The 24,023-nt window shown below is 46.8% G+C and overlaps 1 protein-coding gene across 1 annotated transcript in view; it reads right to left on the minus strand.

Annotated features, from left to right (window-relative positions):
• LOC108922045 (cilia- and flagella-associated protein 20-like) overlaps window positions 1-4,240 on the minus strand; it is an 84,054-nt gene extending 79,814 nt beyond the window's left edge. The window contains exon 1 of the mRNA XM_018731896.2: window positions 4,224-4,240. The gene's annotated coding sequence lies outside the window, so the exon portion shown is untranslated. The remainder of the gene's footprint in view (window positions 1-4,223) is intronic.
• Window positions 4,241-24,023: the final 19,783 nt, after the last annotated feature.

Consider the following 24,023-nt stretch of genomic DNA (forward strand, 5'->3'; position numbering starts at 1 on the left):
GGAGTTTTTTGACTACCTCAGCAACTTCAGCCAGGGTAATGGACGAGTCCCCCTCCGAGTCCCCAGCCTCAGCTTCCTCTACGGAAGGCGTGTCGGAGGGATTGAGGAGATCCTCAAAGTACTCCTTCCACCGCCCGAGAACATCCTCAGCTGAGGTCAGCAGCGCACCACTTCCACTGTAAACAGTGTTCGTGGAACACCGCTTCCCCCCTCTGAGTCGCCGGACGGTTTGCCAGAATCTCTTTGAGGCCGACCGAAAGTCTTCCTCCATGGCCTCACCGAACTCCTCCCAAGCCCGAGTTTTTGCCGCGGCGACTGCCAGAGCCGCGCTCCGTTTGGCCCGTCGGTACCCGTCAGCTGCTTCAGGAGTCCCATGAGCCAGCCAGGCCCGATAGAACTCCTTCTTCAGCTTGACGGCATCCCTTACTTCCGGTGTCCACCACCGTGTTCGGGGATTGCCGCCGCGACAGGCACCGGAGACCTTATGGCCGCAGCTCCGAACAGCCGCACCGACAATGGAGGAGCGGAACATAGTCCATTCAGACTCAATGTCCCCCACCTCCCTCGGGACCTGGTTGAAGCTCTGTCGGAGGTGGGAGTTGAAGACCTCTCTGACAGGGGCCTCCGCCAAACGTTCCCAACAGACCCTCACTATGCGTTTGGGCCTGCCAGGTCTGTCCAGCTTTTTCCCCCGCCATCGAATCCAACTCACCACCAGGTGGTGATCAGTTGACAGCTCAGCCCCTCTCTTCACCCGAGTGTCCAAGACATATGGCCGAAGGTCAGAAGAAACGACTACAAAGTCGATCATCGACCTCCGACCTAGGGTGTCCTGGTGCCAAGTGCACTGGTGGACACCCTTATGCATGAACATGGTGTTCGTTATGGATAAACCGCGACTAGCACAGAAATCCAATAACAACTCACCGCTCGGGTTCAGATCAGGGAGGCCGTTCCTCCCAATCACGCCCCTCCAGGTATCACTGTCGCTGCCCACGTGGGCATTAAAGTCCCCCAGTAGAACGACAGAGTCCCCAGTGGGAGCGCTTTCCAGCACGCCCCCCAGGGACTCTAAAAAGGCCGGGTACTCTACACTGCCGCTAGGCGCATAAGCACAAACGACAGTGAGAGACCGTTCCCTGACCCGAAGGCGTAGGGAGATGACCCTCTCATTCACCGGGGTAGACTCCAACACATGGCGGCTGAACTGGGGGGCTATTAATAAGCCCACACCAGCCCGCCGCCTCTCACCTTGGGCAACGCCAGAATAGTGGAGAGTCCACCCTCGATCGAGTAGAGTGGTTCCAGAACCCAAGCTGTGAGTGGAAGTGAGCCCGACTATATCTAGACGGTATCTCTCAACTTCCCGCACCAGCTCAGGCTCCTTCCCCGCCAGTGAGGTGACATTCCAAGTCCCAAAAACCAGAGTTGGCGCCCGAGGTTTGGGTCGGCCGGGCACTCGGCCCCGACCACCGCCCAAATCACAACGCACCGGCCCCTTATGGTTTCTCCGGCAGGTGGTGAGCCCACCGAAGAGCGGCTCCACGTTGTGGCTTCGGGCTGAGCCCGGCCAGGCCCCGTGGGCATAGACCTGGCCACCAGGCGCTCGCATGCGAGCCCCCCCCCCAGGCCTGGCTCCAGGGTGGGGCCCCGGTGACCCCATACCGGGCGGGGTAAACGGACGCCTTGATTTTTTTGTCATAAGGGGTTTTTGAACCGCGCTTTGTCTCGTCTGTCATCCAGGACCTGTCTGCCATGGGAGACCCTACCAGGGGCATGTAGCCCCAGACAACATAGCTCCTGGACTCATTCAGGCACTCAAACCCCTCCACCACGATAAGGTGGCGGTTCACGGAGGAGAAATCAGTATGTAATGAAACCATATTTCACTTGTAAATAATTTTATTTTTTTTAAAATTGTGCTTACATTACATTTTGACCAGCTGATCTTTTTTGACAGTTTTTCAGAAGAGCCTTTCAGCATTGTGACAGAGCACAACATCCATCCATTGTGAATAACCTCTTGTCCCGAGCGGGGTCACAACGAGTCGGAGTTGTAGTCGTACACGGCAACACAGGGCGCAAAAGGCCAAAGGGGAAGTGGACGCACCCTGGACGGGACGCCAGTCCGGCACAAGGCACCCCCAGCAGGGCTCGAACCCCAGACCCGCCACACAACGGGCACCGGCTGATCCTGCTGCACCCCCACACCCCTCAGAGCACAACAAAGTTTTTGAAAATGTAAGTATAGGAGAGGATATCTGGTGCATCATCTCCTCTCTCTATCGTGTTCTCTATCATTGTTTGCATTGACATTCAAAAAATCTGACATTTACAACCATACTGCCAACCACCTTTTGATGCATGTAGTCTTAACCCTGTAGAGACTCTAGCTGTGCTATCAAACCAACTTTCAAGCAGTAAGCGAGAAGTGTGTCCTGGAATAACTTCCAGGCCCAGATGCAGGGCCTCTCTCCCCCGCTGCTGCTGGACGATTAGCCACGTCTCTTGCCACCTCAGACATCACATTAAACATTGTTAGAGACTGCTCTGGAAAAGATGGAAAGGTTGCAAGGGGTTAGACCTCTGCAGACCATCACAGAAGACACACTCACGGCAGCATGGCCACCTGCTCAATGAGCTAATCAAAAGGCCATGAACCCATGTCTTCACCACGGTTTCTGGAGATCGGTGGCTTCCTGCCAAGCACATTGACAGTAGCAGGACCGTAAAGACACTTTAGAGGGACAACACAGTGAAGAAGAAAAAAGGAGAAAACAGAAGGGCAGAGACAGAGATGGTAGAGCAGGTTCACTGCAGTTGACTGCAGGCCCACCTATGCTGGTGCGGTTTACAAAGCACAACCCTACGCAACACAGCTTTTGCGATGCTGGAATGCGGGAATGCTGAAGGGCGAACCTCGGACGTTTTTCTTTTGCTAAAAAGAGCGCGCAAAGATATTTCCTTTCTCTCTCATGCTTTGTCCTGGCTACTCGCCTGTGTCTAGAAGGCCTGTGGTGTACTGCTGCCGCTGAAATTAACTTCCCAAGATAAAACTGAGGAGGGAGTGAGCGAGCGAGAGAGAGAGAGAGAGAGAGAGAGAGAGCGAGAGAAAGAGCGAGCGAGGGGTGGGAAGGGCATCTGGCCAATCAGGGTCTGGGGAGGGGGCAACACAACACAGTGTTTGGGCCAGCAGTAAACAAACAGGGCCAAGACTTGGAAAGGCAGCGTGTTGAAAAAACAGGGGATATGGGTGTCTCCGCTGTCCTCATACCCACCCCAACTTTGTTTTCAGCGATCACTCTGAGAGGCTGCGGCGTTGGGAGAGGAAGCGTACACAAGCAGGAACGCACCGTATGAGCCGAGCTCCACGCCGCAATCGCATCCCGGGGCAACTTCGGGTGAACGTTTAACCCGCTGATCCTACCGACCCGCAGCTGTCAGGTGCCACTTCACACGCAAACAGGAGGCTTCAACTTCATTACACGCCTTGTGGGCATCTCTGATGACATTAAGATGATGCGCAGTGGGGAATGTCGCACAGGCCACCGGAGGATCCATCCCCGGTGTGCTGGGCCCACACACACACGCAAACACACACACACACACACGCTGGACTGCCGAGGAAAATTATCCGAGCACATTTAATTATTCATAGCGCTAATTTTGATTAGCTCATCTTCATCCCTTTTTAATTTCACTTATTTCCAGTTCATTTGAAATAAGGAGACTTAATAAACGTGTGTGAGCATTTGCTCGTGTGCCCGCTCGCTATATATACAGACATATATATATAAAACACAGCTCGTAGAGGTGTGCACACATTTTTTTCGCAAGCACGCACTCATTTTCTCTGCAGTAAGGCTGCGGCTTCTACACCCAGCCTTTTCTGCACGCGTGTTTGCAAACATATAATTGCTCTGTCTTCATGTTACACCCATCGGAGTCCCCGCGCTCCGAGAGAACACGGAAGGGGAACGGCACTGGCCGGCTGTACCGCCCTCCCGTGTTGCCTGATGCTTTTGAGAGGAGCTCCAAGGGAGCGTCCAGCATCAATGTGTACTTCACCCCCTTCCACCAAGTCCCCCGATGCCATACTCAGCGGTGGATAATCTCATAACCCAGCAACTGTTCCTTCCCAAACACACACGGCCAGGTCACATGGTCTCGCCGCACACAGCTGGGCCAAAAAATATGCCACAAAGAAGAGAAAACATACTCACAGCATAAGGAAAGGGGATAGTGTTACTCCGTTTGATTTTGTTGGCAACAGGGAGAAGAAGAAAACAAGACACTCTTTAGCACCGTTTCCAGGGAGACCGAAATAAGGTTAAAGGTACCCTTTAAATACCGTCGATGACTGCCGATGGATATTTTGCGCGACACGGGCCGTACCGCCAGTTCATCCCAGTTCAGGACGGGTTTGTACTTCGGACCGAAGCGTAAAGTATCACGGTGCTGCTATTTGCTCTTCATTCCCGTCCAAGTCTTCTGACACAAAGCGGGGTCATTTATAAAGACCCACTGATCTCTCAAAGCCACCCTTTTTATTTACCATGTCCAATAAACGAAGTGAAATTTCTTAGCTCAGCATAAGATTTGTTTAAATTGACTTGTTTTTTTTTTTTTCTTTTTTAATCGTTCCCTTCTGTTCCTTGTGCCATTTCAGAAAGATTGTATCAGCCTTTGGACTCTCAAGGCAAACACTGCGATCACAAACACCGGAATCAAACGTGGATCTTCCAAAATTTCCTCCATCTCTCAGTTAAATAGGTTAGAGTTAGGGTATGAAATGAATAGATAATTCTGTTTTTCTGCTTCACCTTTAACATGAGCTCAGCGGAGAGAGCGCCGTTTTAAACAGGCGTTTCACAGAAACACTAGAAAATTGGAGCACTTCATATTTTTTTCACTTAATGTTGTTTGTTTCGGCTAAAACTTATTTACCATAAAGAGCAGACTGAAAAAACTCGCGTTGCTGCAGGCCACAGTGTACGCAGGTCCTCTATGAATACTAATGCGATAGCTTCACTGCAACATAAGCTGCAAATTCAAACAATAATAACATGCATTCTTTCCACAATTGGCTTTTGAAATCTCGTCGATCGTGTCATTGTTTTTAGTGCCTGTGATGGACTGGCATCCTGTCCAGGATGTTCACCTCCTAGCATTGAAGCCAATGATTCTGGGATAGGCTCCAGTCCCCTGAGACTCTGACAAGGACAGGCAGCAAAGGACAGGTAAGTATGTGAGTAAGCAAGCGAGTCAGTAAACGAGTCGGTAAGTGAGTGAGCGAGTGGTCGAAGTGGTGTGGGGCAATGAGAGCTGAGACATCGGCAGGATGGCAGGGACCTTGGTGCCACCAAGGACTGAAGAATGATGGAGATCCTGAACAGCCAGTCCTCCAGCGAAGCCACTAAATCCACTCCTTGCCATTCAAAGTCCTGATGCCGGTGCCATGAGGTGGAAAATCGGAGTCGTGCTCCAGGTCGATGAGTCGGAAGGACATCTCTCACTTTCGGGACAGTTTGGAAATGGACTGTGTGAACCTCTCGTGGTAGAATGGAGAGAGCGAAAACGAGGCATGTCACACTCTCACTGTCTGGTCTGCACCAGCCTCTGCGTTTTGCTGATGTGTAGACGCGTGGTGACCCTGCTTACCGAAAACTGCCAACCGATCTGAATGCTACCGATGATGCATTGATTGCGTCTCCATTTTTGATTAAATTTCCATTTTTGCCCTGGTTATTTGTCCAACGCATAACATACGTCTGCGTAAAGTCCCGTGATACATATTAGACATGTGATGAGAGGCATGTTGAAGCCACAGGGGTAAAGCAGGCGCTAGATCCCTCGGTGGGTAGAGAGGTAGACAGTGGGGTTGGCTGCAGGGCCCCGAGGCACCCTGGGTGGAGAACCAGGAGGAGCTGGTGTCTCCACGTGGCACTTCTCTCATTCACGGTGTGGGTGGCCACTCGGAGCCCTCTGGCCGTTGCTTTATAATAAGACAGAGCGGCAACACTCAGGAAGACACCCACGCTTCCCACACACCCGAGGTCCAAAACCCGAGACTAATATTAACTTCTGCACGAAAACAGCCTTTTTCGGCATGAAAACATACTGCACAAGGCCTTTGTGGAGCACTGTAAATAAGTGGGTTTGAGGGGAGTGTGGGGTGACCAGGGTGACCTGCCCCGTCACTGGGTGGGACCGTTCTGGACATGTGGTTTCCATCTCACCTCCAAAGGCCGGGCCGCGTACCCTGGTAACAGGGCCATTTAGTAGACATTGTGATGCAGAGCATGAGTTCATAGGCTGCAGTCCTTTCTCTCTGGCAACACACACTCATTCTGCGTAAAGGGTATAAGAAGTATATGAAGTAAGGAGGGCACGGTGGCACAGTGGCTTGGACTAGGTCCTCCTCTCCGGTGGGTCTGAGGTTCAAGTCCCGCTTGGGGTGCCTTGCGATGGACTGGCGTCCCATCCTGGATGTGTCCCCTCCCCCTCCAACCTTTCGCCCTGTGTTGCCGGGTTAGGGTCCGGCTTCCTGCGACCCCGTATGGGTCAAGCGGTTTCAGATGATGTGTGGGTGTAAAACGTACATTCTTTTGGGAATCATGTTTGCACCGAGAAACATGGCGGGATTTTTGTATTTGTCATTTTTTAGGTGACACACCAGTTTTCCTCAGTGATACAGCAGGTTGACAGGAGCAAAAAAAATATTTGTTCACTTAAAAGGTTAAGGAGGACTCCTCTGGGTCTTGAATGGGTGACTTTTGTAGTTTGACTATGGTGTCAGAGAGTAGGTGTTGCTTACTCACTTTCATTAACTACTTGTCCTTGTCATGGTCACAGCAGTTCAGAAGCTGGGTACCAGACTTGAAGGGATACACCCTGGATGGGATGCCAGTCCATGGCAGGGTAGCCACACTCACTCACTCACTCACTCACTCACTCACTCACTCCCGTACGAAATCACGCACTCACCTTAGGAAAGCCACAAAGATCTGTTACTAAATTCACACGGGATACAAGGGAAGATGCACTAAGCTGATTTACTCCGTGTCCTCGGAGTTCTTCGTAGACACGATGCCGGTACTGAATGCTGTAAGAAGGTTAAGAATGTTACGCATCGCTATATTTGCGATTTCGGCCGCTTTGGTTCATCCGGGTGAGGTGGAAACCGGAATCATCTCGCACGTCGGCGATTCCTGCGCAAAACATTGCCGGAATAAAAAACGTACCCCTCGAAAGCTGCTCTTTCCCCTGTGCTTCCGAGACAGAATGCGCGTCTACAGAATCCTTCATGAGTATGTCATAAAAGCAGCAGGATCAAAAAACACAGGAAGTGCAGCGGAGGCGAGGGAGCAAATTTGGAAATCTGACTGACTCGTGAGAGGATTTCGAAGCTCCGGGTCGGGAGCAGCGGTGCGGCTGCAGAGACGGGCAAGCTTTAATATCCCCCGCCGTCGTCGTGTCTGCGTGCGGACGTGCCTTTGATCGAGCAGGGATGGAAGGAATTTCATGGTATGAAACGTTATCTCCAAATCCCCTGGCAGCAGCTGCTCTCCCCTCGCAAAGATTACACAGCCGTTTATCACCTCAGCCGGAGGAATGTTTCAACATCTCACCGTCCCGGCGTGCTTTTTTCCCTCTCTTCGCGCTGGGCCCGTAGATGCTGCAGTGCGACTCTAGGGAGTCTGCAGGCCTCGGCGACTCGCAGGGGCAGCGGCATGGTGACACACCGCTGCAGCACCGAGGCAGGCGCCCGCACCCAAGGGCAGAGCCTCCCCCCAACTGGTGATTAATATTGCTCTGTTAACAGCTCCCTCGGGTTCCTAAGGATAGAGCCGGAGTAGATCCACGTCTCGCTGTGCCGCTGTGCCGCTGTGCCGCTGACCCACGTCCCATGGCTCCTCTCCGCAGACGAGGGCTGGTAAGAAGTACAAAGTGCTTTTTGCATCAGGGCCTCTAGAATCTGTATCCTAATTGGCTACCTGGGGACATATGACATAGAGCAGCACCTGCCACGCAAGTGCTTTTACACCCCTAAGTACCCCGACACCATTTGAGCGGTGTGGCCGCTCTGTACTTTGTGCGGAGCAGACTATCAGGTTGAGCCTGCGAGCATCCTTCCCCTCAGAACCAATACTGTGAGAGGCCCGCTGTGTTGACCTACCTGCTGTAAACAAATCAAAAAGGGATCATGGTAAATTACGCGCATTTTAGACATATGCATCAGAGAGAATGCGCTCCCATGTACCGGATCCATAATCGAAGGCTTCTTGCCATTGTTTGCGACACAGTTAGTTTCCTTTATGGCTGGAGTCTCAGTGAAAGATTCTGCAATGTGAGTTTAGTATGAGACAAGGAAGCGTGCCGGTGACAGTGCTGAGATTGTGTAGAATTTCCTGAAATTGCGTCGCGCGCAAACACTGGATTCTGATGAGCAGTTATGAGGAGGGTCACATGTTTCCGTATGAGCCAAATAAAATGAGTTAAAGCACAGTCCTGGCATTGTCAGCAGTACACCCACGCAACAAAACATGTCAGTTTGACTTAATGGGTCTCCAGCTGTTCGCACACGGCTCAGACCGAGTACGCCATTACCGAGACTTTGTGTGCCCCTCTGATAGTTCACACAGTCATTAGCTTTTTTGTCATTACTGAACACAGCAAATCACAGTCCATCTTGGCTAATGACTCCTAAAAGAGTCTGCAGCTAAAGAGCTGGTGATAAATCTTTCATAGACCAGCATTTCTGAGTCCACCACAACTCTATACTTGTTATTTTTTGTGGGGGAAAAAAAAAAAAAAAAAAAAAGACAGAACCTGTGCACCCGAGGAAACCATTCGCGCCGTGTCGATTCCCGTATTTTCCCTCACATCCCGTGACTCATCATCTGAAAACTTGCATCGCATGGATCGGCGGTACATAACGTCGCAGTTTCGCCGTCCTTCAAAAGTAGTTTGGAAGCACCGTTAATGCTCAGCTAATTGAACCTTTATTGAAATTAGTGTAACTTAATGACAATGCCAGGCACTGTGCTTCACGAGCACATGCAGAGACATTTGATTTTTAAATGGCCTTTAATGTACTTTTAAATATCCCTCTTTGACTCTGCACCGAAAAGCAACGTGTGGGGAGTTGAAACGCCCACGGGTGGAATTCTCCATGCTGAGCTCTCACCACCCCATCCAAAAGACACATACGTTCATATAATCCCATCATGTAATCAGCTTAGTGTATCTTATGCAATGGGCTTCTGCAGAGACCCATCCATGTGACATCTGTGCCAGTTCTACACAGTCACCCCGAACCTGGGTGCAGAGGTGAGAACTTCATCGAAGAGGCACCATTGTAGTCCAGGTTGCTGTATCAACAGGTGTGTGTCGTGTGTACTTGTGTGTTCCTGGAGAACAGCTACGTGCAGGTTATGAATCTGCTGTCCTACCAATGTACGTATGCAGGTGCTTGAGCGTATTATTACCCAGCTTGACATCATCAATGTTTCATACTCAGCATCCATCGCCCTGCAGAGGGAAAACTATTGAAGAGCTCCGTGTCCATACAGCGTACCTGGATATAATTCCCTGAAAGGCGGCGTGGGGTCATGCACAAACTCGGCCACCGGACAGCACGTTGCCCAGTGATGGCTCGCAACTCACACACACTCATTAACCTCCTGCACGTGATGCAGTGAAAACCACATGTCAGGTACAGAGAACCTTTCACACCACCTGCAATCCCATCCCCTGTGGATGGATCCCCGGTGTCGCTGCTGTGTTTGACACTTGTTCCCAGGGCCCTGCAAGCAGGGCTCAGTGCTCGCAGCGCAGCGGAGCACATCATTAGAAACTCCCGGAGGGATGGCACACTGCGCTCGCCTCCCTGCCTCTGACCTGAAAGGCAATGCCTGCGTTGACACGAGGGAATGCCTCCACGCTCCTCTAATAGGCATGTCTACTGTCACGAGGACGCAGATTGGAGACCATGCTCAGTCATTTTATCCCATCATGCACTTCGCCCATCTCCGCCTCACTATCCTTTCGGTGGTGGTGACGCTTCGGCGTTTAATCGTGGAACAAAAACCATTCACGTAATGCTGAAACACCAGAACAGCTAGAAAAGCAAACCCTTTTCTTTTCTAAAGTGCTTTTTGAGTGATATCCTTATCTATTATTTAATCGTTATTTAGCCGATTAATACATCCAAGGTGACATATGACCCAAAGCTATATCTGCGGAAGATCAGTGTCCAGAGACATTTTGGTTATCGGTTTAAAAATGAAAGCAGCTGTGATGTCTTGCTATCAGTAGAATAAATGACCCCTCATGGGGCTGCTTGGGCCTCAAAGCATTCATAATACCAAAGGACTCCAACATCATGGCTCCATGACTAACATCTTGGAAACCCTTTGAATTTGTTTTACATCATAAAACATCTACACAAAGTATAACATTTAAGAGACCGCAGGTGCAAAGAGAGCAGAAGTACATTTAACCCGACCTGATTAAGGTGTCACTTTCAGAGTCGGGCTGCAGAAGTGACGCTATGCTGTAGCTTTATCTTCAAACATTTCCATTCACTGAACAGCAAGGTTCACTTTGAAACATCCTTCATTGTCAAAGAATGATAGATAGATAGATAGATAGATAGATAGATAGATAGATAGATAGATAGATATTCTGCTCATTGTAAACTGCTTTGGGGAAAATCTTGGACGTAATGCCTAGTGACATGTCTGTGAGGGTCTGCAGGGTCAGAACTGTGGCTTTGTGTCCAGCAGCACTCAGTATTCCAGTGTAAAATCGTTGCTCCCTCACGTCTCGACAGTTTTTAAGCCTTTGTCTCAGACCCAAATTAACGTGAGTTATCCGTACCCAGCAGCCCTGCTCAGGAAACCCGGCTGAAATTCAGTAGACAGCTGCACTTGAATTCATTTCTAACTACCGAATTCTCTTTAAAACGCTATTTTCTCCTTCATCTTGAGAGTTTATTTTCTGCTACACTTATCCTTTTATGCTGAGAAATGTCCCCCATTTCTGCTTATGAAGCTGGTCAAAAATAAGTGTGGTACAATACATTAATGTCAGAAATGGGGTCATTCTGACCCATGCTGCCTGTCGGTTATGCAGAACACCGAGGGTCGACATAGACATGGAACCAGCCGGTCCATACCACTCTCAGAGAGGTCCACAGGGTGCATCGATTAAGTTCCACACACACACTGTCTGAAACTGCTTGTCCTATGCAGGGTCGCAGGGAGCCAGAGCCTAACCTGGCAACACAGGGCATAAGGCTGGAGGGGGGCGACACACACCCAGGACGGGATGCCAGTCTATCGCAAGGCACCCCAAGCGGGACTCGAACCCCCAGACCCACCAGAGAGCAGGACCCGGTACAACCCACCGTGCCCCCTTGATTAAGTTCGCCGGTAGTAAAACAGTGCCCAGGTTTACTGGACTGCTTTGTGCCACACACAGAGGAGCCCAGATGGGGAGCAGTAACTGAGTTGCATCTCCTCAGCCCGCAGCCACACAGGGCACATCTAGAGTGTCACATTCTGCAGCGGTAAAGTCATACTTTCAGATCCAGCTTCGAGCCTTTCCCAAGCCGTGTCGACGGCTAGACAAGTAGCTCAAAGAGATGTAGGGTCCTTTAGGTGGGTGTGTGTCTACAGAGACCGCACAATACTTTGCAGAACAAGCCGTTGGAGGGATGTAACTTAATGCTTCAGTGGACGTGGCAGTCGGGCAGAGGAAGACGTGTCTAGACGGGAGGAGCTGTGCGCCGTGATGCCGTTTTGTTGTTAAAGCAAGTACTGGATGCTTTGAGGAATATGGACCCAGCGCTCGAAAAAAGGGAGAGAGAAGGGTGTGAAAATCACACCACGCCACTAGCCTGCGGTGTGAAATCGAAAATTTTTCCTTTGACGAAGGCCTGGGTGGAGGTGCGGGGGGGCCGCTTTTCATTTCCGTTGGGTGCCTGAGGTTTCCGGCGGAGTTCACATGGAGGCTTCTCGTTTGATTAGCGCCACGGTTGCCAGGCTTCTCATCGTTTGAAGTCAACAAGCCGAAACTGCCGGAACCTGCCGGAACCAACCCGAACACACCACGTCACTCTGGACAGGTCCCGCTCTGAGATACCACTGCACTATATGGGGGGGCTTCTCACAGGAATACAGCTGGCAACCCAGGGACACCCACATTTCCTTAACCGGTTCGTCTTCTCGGGAAGACCAGTTCACTGGATTGCGATGAAGCAGAACAACAGTCAAAGTTCAGCTGAAACAGTATGAGAGCTAGAACTGATGTCCTCCCAGATGTTCTAACTGCTTATTACAAACCTCAAGCTTCTTGGGAATAGAACCAAAAGATTTGAAAAATACTTCCCGCCACAGGCGTCACGCTACACATCTCCGCAGCTGGTGGGCAACAGCACAGCTACGTCTTGGCCTTTAGGGTCCCCCCTGCACCATCTGCATCAGAGCTCCTTGAAAGGACAACCCGAAAACATATGTGAGCATTCAGCCTAAATACCTGCACTTTAATTATGATCAAACATCCGCATTTTAATTCTGGTCAAATACCACCTTTTAAATTCATATTTCTGATGACAGTTTGCGTAACTTTTTATTGGTTAACTCTGGCCTCCATAATAACGCAAAGGAAGTTATCGTTGACCTTCTTCCGATACACAGATAACTAATGAGGTGCCCAAACTAGAGAACTGTGATGAACATAAATTAATATCACAAATGCATGGACAAATAATACACTCAATAACTAATATGTGGGAATCCTTATATGGGTTTTATGCTGGTGTTTAGAAACAAATCTCCATAAGCACACTCTTTAGGCGCTGCAGCTGTTCTGATGCACACAGAGTGGCCGTATGCGAGTGTATGCAGGAGCACTCGCTCATCTCGCAGATGGCCATTGTGTGCCTCTGTGCTCTTAACCGTTCCGAGTGCACCGGGCAGCAGCCGCGAACGTCAAAGCAAACACCCCCAGGAGCTCCTTTCATCTGCACCAGCGAGAAACATCTCTGTGGCACAGCCTTTTCTGCATTTCTTGTGTGCGTGTATTGGTATTACATGAGTGTTTCGCTATATCTGAGGAGTGTGACTGCTGCGAAAACGTAGTTTGCAGTGGGGGTGTCGGCTAGCCGTAGATAGACTGAACAGAAAAACATTTAAGTCCTTGAATTTACAAGAAATCATCATCATCATCATCATCATCACCATCATTATTATTAGACAGCTGGGAGTGTAGTGATTAGAGCTGCTGTCTTCGGACCCATAGGTTGCATGTTCGAATCCCACTTCCAGCTCTAGCACCCTTGAGCAAAGTACTTGTCCTAAATTGTTTCAGTAAAAATTACCCATCTACATAAATGGTTAAATAGTTGTAGGTTGCTTAACATGTAGGGTTATTTACAGGAAAGTGTCTCCAGCTAAGTTAAATGTATTATTACTAATTTAGCTGACAATTTCCACCAAAGCAGCACACAATGATCTATCTATCTATCTATCTATCTATCCAACTTATAATTGTTTACCCATTTCTGCTTATAATGATGTCACCATTGAGCCACCAGTCACTAAGTCTTTGACACGCCAAAAAGGATTTTCATATGCGTTTAACCTGTTGATATTTGGAAAAATCTCAACACTCTTTTGTGGACTGTTATGAAGAATCCATGTGCAAATGTCACTAAAAGCTCTTGATTTTCACTACTGTGCTGCTCTGCGTGAATTTGTGCAGCTCAGATGAACCTTGGTCAATGTTAAATTGGTGTAAGCCATTGATCAAACAGAGCCATTTGCACGGTCTTCTGCTGGTCCCTGGCAGAAATGTCAGCAGACATCAAAGCCAGCCTGTGTGGACCCTGGACCCCTTCCTGTTGACTTTACATTACCGTGTCATTTTAATGTGTGCACAACACCACCAAGGATCCTGCGATGCCGCAGTGTGTCAGCAGGCTGATACAGTACTCTTACTGAGGTCCTCTGACGTGGTCCACACTGTGGGCTTTTTGTGCCATGAACAAGGTGAGCGAAGACCATCCTTCAATGTAATACAGGGCACCCCAACGAGTGACTTTGCGTTAGTACACATATGTGTGGATCCGAAGGTGTCGGACGCAACGAGAATCCACAGCCGGCAGTGTCCTCCGTGATCATGGTACATAGAGTATCTTAGTGAGAGTGCGGCGTCCACTGCGCTGGACTCTTACCTTTTCAGTGCAATTTTAATTAAAATTTTCCCTTGTCCATTACTGAAATAATTATTTCATTACTGCTATCTGAACTATAGTACAACATTAATCTATGTAGTGGTGATCAAAGAAAGATTGCTACAAAGGCAAACTACTTAGCTATGGATTAAAAATGTAAATTAAGGCTAATAGCGGAAGTGTTGCAATCAGCAACCAAAGCGATAGCAAATAAAACACACATACAGTATGCATGTCAGATACACGATATAGAGTCAGATATACAAAATGGGCAGGCAAAGAGAATTATAACTACTTATTGTGCTGACACCTTTGCCCAAGGCTACTTACAGCTGCTCGCAATTATGCACCAATTCATATAACAGGGTATTTTTGCTAAAGTAAGTCAGGATACGTCTCTTCATCAAGGGTACGAGAGCACAAGTGAGACTGAACCCGGAGTCCTTCGGATTTTTATGCGAAGGCCCTAACCACTACGCCACCTGCTGGCCCAAATCCCAAAGCACCTCCAACGAGTCTGTAAATCACACTCAGTTCTTCTAATTAAAGTCAGAATGTATAAATAAGTACCAAGAAGGTTAAAGTGTGTATTATAGTTTAATGTCAATATGGATAAATATTTGAAGCCCTAAAAAACACATATCCAGTCAAGCGTCGGATTAATTTCTGCTCAAGTCCGAGTTTCCGCTGCACCCTGAGAATTTTAACATGCAGAAGACAGAGCAATTATATGAAAACATTGGTTATTCACTTGTTCCTTGAAACCATTTAAAAGCAGAACGCAAGCTGTCCTCGGAAAACTCTGCCGAAATCTCCTTAGAAATGGAGGATTTCTTCTTTATGGTCGAGAACAATTGGATAAGCGCTTAAGCATATCAGAATAATCTGCCAAAGTCACAATGTCCAAGGGATGGCAAAATATAAAGCATTTCATAAACATTTTGTAATTTCTTTTGATTTTGTTCCCTACATGAAACAAGTAGATACTGTAGCTACGTGCAATAAATTGTACATTTTTGAATATTAAAGTATGATGAATTGTAGGCTGCGTGGCATGACTCAGAGACGTGTGCTTTGATCGCCGCGGTAACTGCAGCGCGCTCCCAGGAATTACACATCCGATAACTGTTGTTTTCTGGCCTTTCATCTCAACCTCGGCTCTAATCCCATCTTAACTCGGATCCAAATGCAAACGCTTGTTAAGCGCATTGTGTTTGGTTCTGTTACTGTATGTTGTGCACAGAGTATAAAATGATTAATGCTTCAGAATGCAACTCTGTGAACGTGTCCACGTTTAAACGGTTTCACTGTAGCGAAACTACCCTTATTTATGGTCATGCTGTATCAGTGGTGGACACCTTTAAGTTCCTAGGATCTACAATTTCTCAGGACCTAAAGTGGAAGACCAACACGGTGCCCATCACTAAAAAGGCCCAGCAGAGGATGCGCTTCCTACACCAGCTGATGAAGCTCAACCTGCCAAAGGAGCTGCTGATCCAGTTCTACACAGCAGTCCTTGAGTCTGTACTCAGCTCCTCCATCACAGTCTGGTTTGGATCAGCAACCAAACAAGAAAATTACAGGCTGCACTGTATAGTCAGGTCTGCAGAAAAGGTCACTGGTCCCAGACCGCCCTGCCTCCGGGACCTGTACTCCTCCAGAACCAGGAGACGGGCAGGGAAAATCGTGACGGACCCCTCTCACCCGGGCCACGGCTCTTTTGAACTTCTTCCACCCAGCAGGCGCTGCAGATCACTGTGCACCAAAACAACCAGATACAAAAAGAGTTGCTTTGCCCACGCTCTTATGTCCATGAACAGCTGATTATTTCTTAGTCTGTGCGATACCTTCTCCCTCTTATTTATTCCCTCCCTCGTTATTTATTCCATCCCTCATTATTTTCTCTTATTCTCAGGCACTGTCAATGCATCTTTGCAGATGTTGTACGTATGTATGTTGATATGTGTGTATATGTATGTTAGTGTTTTTTTTGGTGTACTCTACACTATGAGTCACTGGGAATCGAAGGCAAATCCCCTGTGTGTGCGCATACTTGGCCAAATAAATCGGATTCCTATTCTGATTCCGATTCCGTTCACACTAAATTGATGCTCCACCGTGCTGCATTTTCTCATTTCAATTTAGTGTAAATACAGATAGTACAAATAGTACAGCGGAAGTATGATTCCTTCCCATTGAAGGGTGATGTGTCTGGAAACTACAGTAGATTAAAGCATCAAACTGCATTGCATGTACAGTAACTCTAGTCCAGCGCTTACCGTCTCCGCGCTTTCATAATCGATGCATAAAGGCATGCTTTAATTTCACGCTTATTCGTTTCATCACGCATGACACACGCTCAGGTGTGCTAAATGTACGGTAGCGACTCACGCACAGGGCTGAGTTCACCTACAGTAAAACAATCTGAGTGATTGCTTGTAAGCTTTGTTCTCAGCTTCGGTGAAATCAGACAACATAAAACAAGACGTTTTTAAAACTGCTTCTGCACAGGCCACTGAGGACATGTAGAACAGGGAGAGCGCGACGTGAGCAGCACATTCAACATCTTTGCGCTTCCCGACAGAAACCGGCAGGGCTCTGATGATCGGCTTCAGAACGCCGAGGTGCAACAACAATGATGTGCGAAAATAATTACGATAATGGCCCAAAAAAATAACAATGCTGATCAATTATTTATTTGCCACTTGGAGAAAGAATCATTTATGGGCACAATAATTTCTAGCAATCTTTGCTTCATGCGCAGACCAGCTTCACACATACAGCAACTTCAGCACAACTCGAACATCCACTAGTCCACATTTTGAAGTGAAAACAGCTGGATGCAGAATTTCTTTTTAAAAAAAGATGTATCTTGACTTTCAAGGCTACGGCATAAAGAGCGCAAGCAGAAGAGAAAGATTATTAATAATTGCCGTATTTTATTGACTTCATAAAAGAAATCAGCAAGTGGTTTGAAGTGGGTTATAAATTGCAAATAAAGTGCTGTATCAAAAGAGTTAGGGAAGTGAGAGAACAGAAGACAGCTTCTTTTGTAGGGGACAGCAATGCTGGAAGAGACGTCTTGCGTTTTTCTGCTCCATCGTTTCCTCCAGGAGCATCATTCAGGATGCCAAAATGGCACTAGAGCATCCTCCTTTCCTGCTGCAGCTAATGATTCATTTCGCTTTAATGGTGTCGCCCTTATACAGCAAGGCGTAACCCTAACAGCACTATCAAAGGCATGTAACCCGCTCTATCATTACAGCCATTAGTGATCAAATCAAAGAGACTTTTCTCCACCAAATACTGTTCAGCGTGAAAAGCTTGATGGATATAAACACAACATATCAGCACGCACACCTGTGACACAGACTTAAGAAGCAAGGGTTGAAGTATGAGCCAAAAGTGGCGGTAAACAAATTATATCATCTTTCACTCAGCGATGAATACAACAGGGTTAGTTTTCTCCTGCTTTGTCGTGTTTGTTTGGCTACGTACAAAACGGATGTTGGCTTTAGGTGTGTGTGCGGCCAGGGACTGTGTTTAATCCACCCGTTCATTCATGTCTAAAGTTGACCGTAAATTAATACTGAGCTCAAATTGCTTTTTGTCATAAATACTGAGAAAGAACATGAATTTTGTCAGGAAAATATAATCAGAAGGGTCTGCGCTGTAGTTCCCTCACTTATACTTACCCTGAAGTGATACAGTAAGAATACCCTGCATTATTACTGGGTCAATCATTGTAAAGCTGGTTATCTGATGCTGTAAGATACCCTGGACAGAGGTGTCGGGTAAATAAATGAAGGTATGTCTATATGGCTCTAACTCAACATGGGAAAATGTCTTGAAGTCATTGGAGATGCCAACTAATTTAGAGCATATCGATGACTGCTAAGTTGACTATAGAGATGAGGGCAATGTTTGGACAAGGCTCCGTGTAAATGGCGACGCTTTAAAACAACAACAGAATTTCAAAATAACAAAAACAAAAAATTCTACAATATTCTCAAGCATCAATCTTACCAGATAAACATAATGAAATCTGTCTATCAATTGTCAACAACCACTTGTCCCATACGGGGTCGTGGGGAGTCGAAGCCTAACCCGGCAACACAGGGCTCAAGGCTGGAGGGGGAGGGGACACACCCAGGACGGGACGCCAGTCCGTCGCAAGGCATCCCAAGCAGGACTCGAACCCCAGACCCGCCACATGGCGAGCAGCAGCTGAACCCGCCATGCCTGCCACGGTAATGAAATCATCAGATAAATATCAATGGTTTCACTTTTGCTTCTACTGTACTCCAAACATTGTTTAATATAACAGCAGGTATACTTAGAAATGCAACCACTAAAAACGCACATATAAAGTAATCAGTTCTTTTAAATACCTGTGGTAAATGTTTTTTTTTTTTTTCCCCAATTTTGCTAATTTGGAAATGAAGGCATCCTGAACAGCTCGCACAGAACCGTGTGATGAATACCTCATTTAAAATAACTGGGCCTAAAAATACTGCTCATTAAATCATTTACAAGAGGACCACGAGGATGCTTGCTGAGCATACGGTGACACTGCAGGATCTCAAACCTTGAAATCGCTTTGGCAACTCATTCAAGGGTAACGGCAGCTAAAAAGGAGCCACGGTCCTTCCAGCAAGCCTGGCGCGCTGCTGCTGCAAACAGCTTTGTAAGAGCCTTCCCTCACGCTTTGGCTTCCTTCACTCAAATGCTCCCGGGTTCTCCAGTTCTCTCCGACTTGCCAAGGACCTTGACAGCAGTGCTCTTCGTTACGTTTCTCTGACTCATGAACAGGGGGCGGAACAGGCGCCTTTGGTTTCAAAACAAAGGCAAAAGTGATTTTTCGCAGCATTAACGTGCTCCAAGTGTGACTGCTGAAAAGACTACAGCCTAATAAACCTTGTAGTCGATACCGAATAGCTTAATAAATAACTATAAACGGATGTATTTTGCTGTCATGCTGTCAGTACTAATCCCAGTTATAAGGGCTACAATACAAATCCTTTAAAGAGAGAGGAAAAATCACTTAATCGTGGATATTGTTTGTTGGTTTCCACTTGGTCCCAGTCCAGCATGACGCTCAATGTGCACCTGGAATATGGATATGTGATATAACTCATTGCCTCCATTCTCCGTGCCCTAAGTGGGAGGGGGTCTCATTGACCTCGGGGTGAACACCTCCTACCTGTCCAGGCACATTCCAAGGCTCCAGGTCCCAAACTCAGATCTTCAACTGACGTCCCCTTCCCCCAGGTGCACGTCTGAGCTTTCAAAGCCAAGCGAGGTATTACCTCACCACCTGTTGTCCGCCCATCTGTCTCCAGGGGAGAACTTGCAGCTCCAGCAAGGAAGCTCAGTTCTTGAAAGCCATTGTAAATCTTCAATGGGCTGATTATGTGCAACACAGAAAAGGCTGGCAAAGCTTCTGTTTATTGCATTTAAGCCTTTTTTGTCCTCAAGGAAGTGCATGCAAATTTAACTGGGTTCATTACACCAAAGTGACATCAATATTTATATGAAATGACACCCTGTCATTTGACATAAGCTGTCATTATGTGTGCTGTACTTGACACAGTCCAACATTGTGCCTTTCAATAGGTCAGAATAATAGTTTTTTTTTTTACCAGCAACAAACAACTGGCAGAGATGTCCATTAAGTTTATATCAGATGTCACATAGTGCTTATAACAGTCAATGTTTCACAGGCCTTATGGAAAGTGTGGCTCTTAAACACAACATTAAATATATGCACATAATCATTATTATTGCACATGAGGATATTCAACAAGGTGTTTCAATTACAGAAGCAGTATGCAGTACCAGTAAAAAGTGAGTCCACCTGGGCAACACCTGTGTGGGACAAAAGCAAAGCAACATACAGTTGTCCTACTGTCCTCTCTGGGACCTGCTGCAGAAGAGCTGGTGAGACACTCAGTTCCTGATGAAACCTGTTGAAAAAAAAAGTCTTGAGAAAAAACACTAGTGACATGCCAAGTGGACTCTGATTTTTTTTTGTACTGCTACTGTACGTGTCACTGAATTGAGAAATTGAACAAAATGCAGACAGTAGATATTTAGACTGTCCCCAGACCTCACTTGGTTAAGACAACAGAACAGTGAGTCATGCAGTGAACTTTCTCCCCAGTACTGAATGATAGTGGCAATGCCATCAACCCCCAAAACACACACACACACACACACACACACACACACACACACACAAGAGCACATACATCAAAACCTAGCAGGTAAGGAGGCGTTACAGACACTGCGATCCATACCTGTATCCTGACACAAGTGCATTTTGTGCGAAGACTCGGGTCTCTGAGCAATGCAGCGCACTTCAAAGAGCATTCTTCTCAAGCAGCCTGGCCTGGAGACTGAAATCCCCCCCTTGTGTGAGTCCAGCCAACTGACAGACAGCAGATTCAAAAAAGTGCGCAAGGCTTCATTTCCAAAAACTATCGTCCCTTGCTGCATGAGCACCAATCCATTCCACTGACACAGAGGGGTACACTTAGTTTAAACATGTGAAAAGGAGGATGATATGAGCTTTTCTGGTCTAAGTTCAGGGGGCATGGTGGTGCAATGGGTTTGGCTGTGTCCTGCTGTCTAGCAGGTCTTGGGTTTGAGTCCTGCTTGGGGTGCCTTGTGATGGACTGGCGTCCCATCCTGAGCGAGTCCCCTCCAGCCTCATGCCCTGTGTTGCTGGGTTCGGCTCAGGTTCACTGCAACCCAGCTTAGGATAAGTGGTTTCAGACTCTGTGTGTGTGTGTGTGTGGTCTAAGTTTTGAGACTGATTTGCTTGTAACTTCCACTACAGACCAAGAGCTGCTGGGAAGATTAGCATAGATATTACCACTGCTTATTTTATTGAGACTGTAAGAGGTCGAACCATTTTATTATTGATTAATAAAGAGGTGGAACCATTAGTGTTACAAAAGTTCACAAGGAATTGTCTTTTCATCCCAGGAAGGTAAATTATATTCAGACGGTTCAAGGGGAAATAATGAAAAGAATGATATCTGACTTGCTCTTGGAAATTCAATTTCGAAGGCAATGTTTACAGAGCCTCTCTCTCGACACCTGATGTCAAGACAAATATTGATTGTCATTGGGATTCTGGTCAGCGATGTTCTCTGCTGGATAAACACCTTGCATGACCACTTTCAAACACACACGACTCCATACTTAACAAGTCAAAACAACTTGATCCGTTCTAAAGTGGGAGCTGAGACTAAGCCTAGTTGTTCTGTTTAAACATTCACTTTGGGGTTATATGTCAACGACAACATTTTTAACTATGGAATGCGCTGACTCACCATCTGAGCTGAAGCAAATGGTCACTTACACAAGTTAGTATATATTTCTGATGTCAAAAGTCTTCCCCTGGACTTTTCCTTTCTAAGCTATAAGACACGGTAAGAGATGGTAGAGACTCTACTCAACAGAAAGAAATTCCAGCCCCCTTACAAGACACTGCAGCGTCAAAACTGAGTTTATAATCAGACATGGTTTAATCAAGGACTGGAATAATTAAATAGCGTATTGAGTAACTTGTCATTTCAATATACTGAGCATGTTGTCTGCGTGTGGGTGTATAATTAATTTTCAGCTCAAAGTCATTTTACTCTTGAGTAAGGCCGCTAATGCAGAGTATATAAGTGAAGTATTTTAATCATGTAGACCCACATAAGGCTGTTGTTTTTCCACCTTTCCACAGAGTCAATATGTGCTTTCCCATAGTCGGGAGACTAGTGCGGACAGCAGACGTCGGCTTCTGAGCTCATCGCCATCAAACAGATGGGCCAAGCAGTTCCCAATAAGCCATGATTATAAACGTAAAAGTAGGAATTTTTCTCATGATGTAGCTTTTAAGAGAAAAAAAATGTTCATAATTAATGACGACGAGGAAACGTTAAATCTGTGCTCCAATTCAGCCACCAACTAAACCACTGAAAGGTTTCAAACCACGGTATTTTTTACCGTTGATGAATATTACATTGAGTGGCGTTTTCATTTGTTTTAGATTGCGCTGCATATTGTTGGTGCCGAAAGGAATTAATTTTATTTTATAGGGCATTTACAGAGTATAGATCATAAAACTGGATAAAAACAGACAGAAGTAGTAAACATAAAACCTACGGAGTCACATGAGGGATGGGGAAAACTGCAGGGAATAATCGTAGGTCTGGAAAATGGCAAACAAAAGCTATAAAACAGGTGGCCAGAAAATACAGTTCAGCAATATAAAGTGCATTGAATTTTCCTGGGTTGTAGTTTGTGGTTACCTGTAGAAAAAAATAATGCATACTTGTGTTTTCCTTATTTCAAGATTCTCAGATAAACCTGAAAAGTAATTTCAGAAAAGGAAATTCATCAGGAAAATGAAATAGCCCACTGCCAATGTTTATTCCTCTATAACGTTTTCTAGAAGAGAACATCAAATGAGCCTGTGTGCTAAAAAATCAGTTTATTTAGGTGCAAATTCCTTTTCTGGGATTCTGGATATGGGAATAAGTTCACAGTACGTGTCTGAATGTACTTTAGATCGTTTTACCACATTGCAATGTATTTATACTGCTTTCTTATGAAGCACTAATAAAACAGTTATTAAATGCTAAGCAGACACATGGAAAAATACAGAGCTTTGAAAAGTACACTTGTAATTTGTTTCCAACGGGGATAAAGGTGGAGCAGAAGGAGAAGATTTACCAACACACCGACTCAGTACATTTCCCGGTTTGCCCCAAGCCCCGCCCCCATTCACCGCCTGTTATTAGGTTTGACACTGTTTATTTTGGAAGCCCTTTTCGCTAAGTTTCTGCATGATTTGACCCCATCTGAGAGAGATGGCCGCTCGCTTTATTGAATTAGTTCTGTGTCGAGGAGAGATGCCCCTGTGGCTTTTGTTCCCAGGCAGACCAGGCCTCTTTCCTTTGCGCTTTTTCCCCTTGGCCACCCGTCCAGCAAAATCACACGGTGAAACAGCCAAGCACACCTCCCCACACACACGTGAAACGGACCGACGGCGCAGACACATGGCACGCACCGCGGAGGGATCGGTCTGCTCTGTGTTCGCGCAGGTTGCCGCAATGTGCTTCCCGACAGGACGGAGACGCCTCCCCCTGGATGCACCTCCGCTGAAGGTAACGTCAAAGGTTTAAAAACCTGACACAAACAGAGAAGGAACACGATGAACAGTTAAATGGGACATTTTTCACCTGCCGAAGTGTACAAAAACCCTGACGTAAGACAATAGGACAAAAAGGGGTTTAGGACTGAACCTGAGGTGGGACGAAACTGCTGTTATTTCCAGTGTTTCCGTTACCTGGGTGGAGATCTATACACAACCGAGACCATTGAATGTGCGCACGCGCACACACACACACACACACACACACACACACACACACTCCTTGGCTGCATTTACCGCTTACCTAAATTACACATCCATTGTAAATCTTTTTTAAAAATGCCACATTTTCTTCTATTAAAAATGATGCTCTTCCACAAGTTCTTTAATAAAGAGTGTAGTGTTTAAAACCTTGTATTTTCCCTCTTAAACCTGAAAGTCTTTTTTTTCTTCCACTGCCCTTTACCTGTACATTGACCACGAGGACAAAACTAGACTAAATTCCGCAGTCAAGCATCTACTGTGGGCTCATACTAGTGGAAAAATGACATTGATCCATAAAGGCTAGAACCAGCCTCTTCTTATGCCCTTGAAATCGACAAGGAATAAATGTTTCACAGAGAAATA

Source organism: Scleropages formosus, chromosome 23 (genome assembly GCF_900964775.1).
Source record: "Scleropages formosus chromosome 23, fSclFor1.1, whole genome shotgun sequence".
Taxonomy (NCBI): Eukaryota; Metazoa; Chordata; class Actinopteri; order Osteoglossiformes; family Osteoglossidae; genus Scleropages; species Scleropages formosus.